The sequence below is a fragment of the Rhea americana genome, unplaced genomic scaffold, assembly GCF_003343005.1.
Source record: "Rhea americana isolate MKP2758 unplaced genomic scaffold, rheAme1 scaffold_206, whole genome shotgun sequence".
Classification (NCBI taxonomy): domain Eukaryota; kingdom Metazoa; phylum Chordata; class Aves; order Rheiformes; family Rheidae; genus Rhea; species Rhea americana.
In genome coordinates this window covers 1,329,308-1,335,507 of record NW_028186217.1, presented here as the reverse complement: position 1 = coordinate 1,335,507, position 6,200 = coordinate 1,329,308, and the positions used below count along the sequence as shown (strand labels likewise).

The following is a 6,200-nucleotide window of genomic DNA, read 5'->3' as shown; positions in this document are numbered from 1 at the left end:
CCACATCTGTGCAAACACGCCTGTGCAAAGCAGGAAAGCATCGCACACCTACAAGGCCACCTCTGTGCCAACGTGTCTGTGCAAAGCAGCAGAGCATCGTGCACCTGCAAGGCCACCTCTGTGCAAAGCCACAGAGCATTGCATGTCTGCAAGGCCACCTCTGTGCAAACACGCCTGTGCAAAGCCACAGAGCATTGCATGTCTGCAAGGCCATCTCTGTTCAAACACTTCTGTGCAAAGCAGCAGAGCAGCAACGTGGACCCGTGGCCATCTAGCACCCCTCAAAGGCAGCTCGAGGGCTGCTTCAGCTGACCATCTTTTCCATGCCTCCACTGTGAGACTCATAAAATGCAGGGGAAAAAAATTGTCTTAAGGTCCTTATTGCAAACAAGAGTGGAAAAATCCACTTCAGGTGGCACCAGGACTGTCAGCAAACACTTGCCAGGCCAAATCCAGAGCTGTTGCCATGGAAACGTGGCATTTCGAATGTACAGAGGAAGCTCATATTCACATGAAATATCAGTCAAGTAAATGGCAAAAGGAAAATGTCTTTTGGAATCAAGTTGTTTGGTATTACAAGTCCAATTACCTGGCGCTGGGTGAATAATGCAGCACCGTGCGCTGCGCCTGCAGCCGGGGCAGGAGCTCGCCCRGGCCCAGCTCGCGCCTCGGCCGCGATTAGTCACTGTACATCGGAACAAATTAATGAGCTTCCTGCCAGCCTCAAAACATGTTTCTTTCTTGAAAACAGGTGCAGAGAAAGAGAAATGCAGGCATCAGAAACATGCTGCCGAGCCATATGCTAATTCTGCAGCACGACGCACGCGGTTTCGCATCCATCAAAATGCACCGTATCCTGCTCATTAAATACTTCTGGTGAACTGCAAGCTGAAGAGAGGAGAAAGTGTTCACTTATAGCATCTGAGGACTGGCTGCAAATGCATTCAAGAAAAATGTGATCTGTTCACAAACTTAAAGGTGAATTTTACCGAAACAGTCGCGACAAGACACAGTAGCAGGGAATAAAGGTATTGCCCATGTCAGCTTGGAGCAGCAGCACTGGGTACCAAGAGTCGAACCACGATTGACTTATTCAGGAGTCCCCCAGAAAGGGTAAACAGAGCAGCGTGAACAATCTGTCTGATGTCGAATTTACATTACGGTAGAGGCTAACGACAGGGCCGGACCTGTGCCCGCTTGGGCTGCTGCTCCAGATCAGTTTTGCCCTAGCAAACTTGGAATCGGCCTCGCTGCCCCCCGCAGCGGCACCTCGCCCCGGCGCTCGCTCCGTCTCCGGCGGCTGGCCGGCTGCTCGCACCGGCGYGAGGTACCCGCTGTGCCCAGGGGGCTTAGCTTAGCCCCCGGGCGCAGGGGCACGCGAGGGACGCAAGGCAGGTGGAGGTGCCTGGGGACGGGGCTCCAACGAGTTGGTGCGATACGGAGATACCCGGAGAACGCACCAACCTCCCGGGGAGGCCGAGGCCTCGCCGGCTGCAGCGGGCAGGCAGCGAAACAAGGCGGAAGAGGAAACGACTATTTGGTTAAAAAGAGCATCAGGGTGAAATCAGCTATAGAATAATCATCCCTGCCTTTTCTCGGTGTTTTTGCACTTCAATAATTAATCTTTTAGTATGAACAGCCAAGAAAGAAACCAGAGGCAGCTAGCTCTCAGTGGAGCAGGTCACACCTTTCTATCTCTCAGTTTGTCCGAAAGTTATTTGGGGAGCACTTGCCAAGTTACAGCAGGGGAGGAACGGGCTCGCTGTGCCACAGCTTGGRCCTTTTTCCTTACAGACTCCGCAGAGCATCTGCCCGGGCTTCAACTGCAAACGTGCAAGCAGCCAGCGCTACCGCAGGCCAACTTTCAAGCGAACGATGCATTGCAAACCCAACTTTTAARGCTTGCTCCTGCGTCTCCCCCTCCTCGGCTTGTGCCTGAGCTCCGCGGAGACGGGCCCGCCGGGGGCGGCGGCGGCGGCGGCGGGCGAGCCCCGCTCGGCTCGCGGCGCGGAGGACGTGCCTCGGGGCGCCCCGCTCCCAGCCTCAGCCCGCGCCGCCCCGTAACCGCGCGTCCCGACCGGAGCCGGCCCGTTCCCGGCCTGAGCCACCCACCCCCCTTGCAACAGCAACGCGTGTCGTGTGGGCTGCTGAAGCAAGTACCCACACTGCCTACGACACGTACACTGGCTCGCCTACTACCATTTCTAATCATTGATTAGTTATTATTTCTAATTCTGTATTACTTACATCACATTTAAAAATACTTTATTCTTTTTAATCTCCAAGGCCCTTGAAAATTTTCCATAAAGTGGCTAAGTGCTACTAAAAAGTTTTAGAGACAATGAATGAGATTATCAAATTACAGTAGTATAAAATATTTCCATCTGCTAACAAATATTTAAATTTGTTTAAAATATACTATTTCCATGAACATGCCATTTGAGTTAATTACTTTACAGTAAATTCACCTCTTAAATAATTGCTAAACCTCAAGAAATGCTTTCAATAATTGACTGAGTTTTCATAAGGAAAAATACTGTTATTAAATCCAAATTAAATGCACATTTGAGACACTTAACTTAGAGTGCTAACATACCAAGCATTTCCATACTGTATAAGAAATAACTTTGGAAATTAATGGCAGGAAACAGTTACTCTGTGATTCCTCCCACAGTTATCCTCTCCCCATTTATTTCTATCTAACTCCCAGATAGATTAGAACATTTCCTTATGAGCGTACRAAAACTTGGCAAGTAATTCCAAATTTAAGCTGCACATGTAATTTGACACTGTTTTAACTCCCAGTGCTTTTGTAAGCCAGAAGCAGCTGGTGAGGTCTGTAGGGGCTGGGCTAGTTTGCGTTTTTCACCTGCTCACAGAAGAGATGTAAAATGGGACGTGGGCGCACAACACCTCGGTCGGGCTGATGCTGGGCATCAGAGCTTGTTTTCTGCTGGGACTAGAACTGCCACGCACCAGCCCCTTGTGCAGTTTTCTAAGAAAACAGGGCCCAACACTGCAGAGGAGCACAGCGGTCAGCTGTGAACCCACTCCCACCGTGGTGGAGACAGCTGAGGGTGGCAGGAGGCACTGTGAAGGGCCAACCTCAAGGGCAGGACAAGGCATTGGATCTCCAGGGCTTTAAAATATAGAATATGTGCCTTAACCCAGCAAAAGTTGGATGAAGTCATAGCTTCATGGTTGCAGGTGAGCTCCCCTACTTTGGCTGTGGGACCAAGGAAGGTCCATCCAGAGGTCACCAAGGGAGAAGACTGCCTCCTTCATCGAATCTAACCCCACTCCCCTAGCAGTGGTGCTGGAGTGCCCATGGAAAATTGCCTTTTGCCAGGAGCCCTGGGTGCTTCAGGGTCATTCCAGCCACCACTAGAGCCTTCTCTTTTCAGAGGTCTTCCCAAGTACTGGCTGACACATCCTCATGTTCTTCTTTGTGTGTGCAAGAAAAGAGGAAAATGGCAAACCTACTGGCCCTTCAGAGGTTTCAAGGGTGGCCACACCATCAATCTGCAAGGCAGAATCTAGTTTCCCATCTTATCATTTCCTTGCTGAGCCTGGATATGATCTGGGAAAATCCTTACCTTTCCTCACTGCCAGAATGTGAACCTGCAGGTTCATTAAGTTACTTAGAAAAGTAACAAGTTTAGGAAAAGTTTAAATTGTAACTCAGATGACCTGAAGCAGAACACCAATTTTCTTCTTCTAGATCTACTTCAGCATCCTACATTTCTCATACCATGTCATGCAACGTTAATCTTAGATAAGTCTTCCTTTATGCATCTCTATTCCCTTCGTTGCCCTTGGCCTTTAAGTACATGGTATTTTACTTCAAAGTAGTGTTAGCCCTTGCAGGAAGGGCCGTAAGATTCAAGTATGAAAAGATAGCATCAAAAACAATCTCAGCAATTTCCAGATCAAATTCAATAATAAAAAGTCTCTTGTGTTATCAAAGACTATATTTGATTCTGCCAAGAAATACARACATAAGCACTAGAGGGAGATATTTCCTCATTTACCAGGGATTTCAAGGCAGCTGAAAAACAGCAAAATCTAGTAGCGGAGAAAGGGTATCCGTAATATTAAGATATGTTAATCAACTGCAATTAATAAGAGTGAGCTGCAACTCATCATAATCAGCTCCCATCAGTTGCCAGAGATAAAGATATTACCAAGCAACAGATAATGAACTGATATTTACACTGAATTACATTATTTAATGTATAGAAAGTTGCAGCGAGTCTCTCAGTGCAGATTGTTTATGTTTATTGTAATGAGGAACAGAGCTTCAGAGCAGGACTTGGAGCTAAGCTGGGAACAGAAAATGGTTTTCTCTGTCAGCTGGAGTTTTTTAAACAGCCCTTTTCCTTCTTTATAGTAGCAGCACCCTATACAGCTTTGCATAAAACACTCTTCAATTTAAAAGTTAGAGTGATCTACTAAATAAACTAATAGCTGCAAATAGTTGGGGATGAGAWTGTGCAAGGTCTGCCGGTATTTCAGTGCCTGTGTGTTTCAGCCATAAAAGGGAAGGGCTTCCAAACCCGTCTCTTGAAGGAACTCTTTCTAAATTCTCTAACACAGGGGAAAAAAGTCCAGCAACTAGTCGCTGTTTCTACTGGAGTTTGTGATGCAGCACAGAATTCTCATGGTTTAGTATTTCACAAAACTTTCAAAAACTTGGGAAAAAACCAAACAAAACAAAAGAAGAACTAATTACACTAACTTGTAGTCAACCAGAAGTCAGTGACAACCRAAGAGTGAAAACTGAGACTCCAGAGATGTGTAAAGCAGCTGCAAGTAGGTTGTGGTGGAGAAGAGGTAGCAAAATCCAGCGCAGCACCGAGGACGCTTTCGGGGCAGGGCAGGGGCAGGGGCAGGGGGCCCTGGGGCGCGGCTGGGCCGCCTGCTCCCCACGACGTGCGGGCACACGGAGGTCGGCGCGGTCCCGGGGAGCCGCAGCCTTTCTCCCGGCGGGTGCTAGATGGAGCCACAGCCCCAGGAACGGCCCGGCCCGCGCCGCCGTCCACGACTGGTTCCACGAGAGTAAATGGGAGCAGCGACGAAATACCGTTGTAGGGCACATGCACGGCGTGCTCCCCAAAAGTTAAACGGCATTTGCCCCCCGACGTGCGGGCGCCGCTCGGCCAAAGCAGCGGCCGCCCCCGAGGCGGCGGCCGCCGGAGGGCACGGAGGTCGGGCAGGGCCCCCCGGGCCGGGCGGCGGTGCTGGGAGCCGACGGGCGCCCGGGCCGGGCCGGGCCGGGCCGGGCCCGCGGAGCGGAGCGGGGCGCCCCGCGGAGGCGGCCCCGCCGGCGCCGGTAAACGCGCAGGCATCAGCAAATGAATAACGACACGTGCCTGCGGCCGGGGGAGAGCTGACAAAGAAGAACTACACGTGCCAGCCATTAATTATAAATATTACCCTATTAATAAAATATTTTCAAATAAAGTCTGTTACATGTTGCTCTCTCCACCCGTTTCGAATCTGCTGCCAAGGTGCTAGCAGGTGCCCAGCTTATCGCAGCCACGCTTTTCTGATCAGGTGTAGCAGGACGCGCTCACGCGTCGGCGAGGGTACAACCACAGSATACAGCACTCATTTTTATTGGCCTGGCGCCTGCAATCCTAGTTCTGTGCTTAGCATGGCTTTGCTTAGTTAACCTATTTGAATTCTTCTATTCAAACTTGAAAATGACTCAAAATTATTTTTCATGCAAATGCTTAAGTGCTTTCTAGGAAACCGCATTCTGCATTCACTCCGCTGTCCGTCATCTTGAAGGACATCAGCTGCTTTCCGTATGGTAAACAGCGTGAAGGAGTCAACGGCGAACGCCTGGGTTTTATTATGTGATAGATTTACACTTGTCTGGCGCTACAGTTTTGATCGAAAGGCTGCTGAACTGAATCTGGTAAGACTCAAGATCTGTTAGCCTTTGTCAGCCTTTGCTATGTTGGTTAACAGCAGGAATAAAAAAGCCCAGGGAAGTAAGGTTCTGCTTTGAGAAACAGCTGCAAAATTGAACCAAGTCCAAATCCCTAGTAAAGATTGATGTTCACATAAACAATTACAGCTGTAGCTTAAGTGTGCCGTGATAAGCAACGGTACATATCAGCCTTTCGCTTGCTGCCTCTGTAATAAAGTTGTTATAGCTACATTAATTAATCTAAGGGCACTTCTAAGCATCA

At 49.2% G+C, this 6,200-nt stretch overlaps 1 long non-coding RNA gene across 1 annotated transcript in view; it reads left to right on the top strand.

Moving 5' to 3' along the window:
* Positions 1-1,070, top strand: part of LOC146596217 (uncharacterized) — a 2,525-nt gene extending 1,455 nt beyond the window's left edge. Inside the window, exon 2 of the long non-coding RNA XR_014895787.1 lies at positions 752-1,070. This is a non-coding gene — a long non-coding RNA (uncharacterized LOC146596217). The remainder of the gene's footprint in view (positions 1-751) is intronic.
* Positions 1,071-6,200: the final 5,130 nt, after the last annotated feature.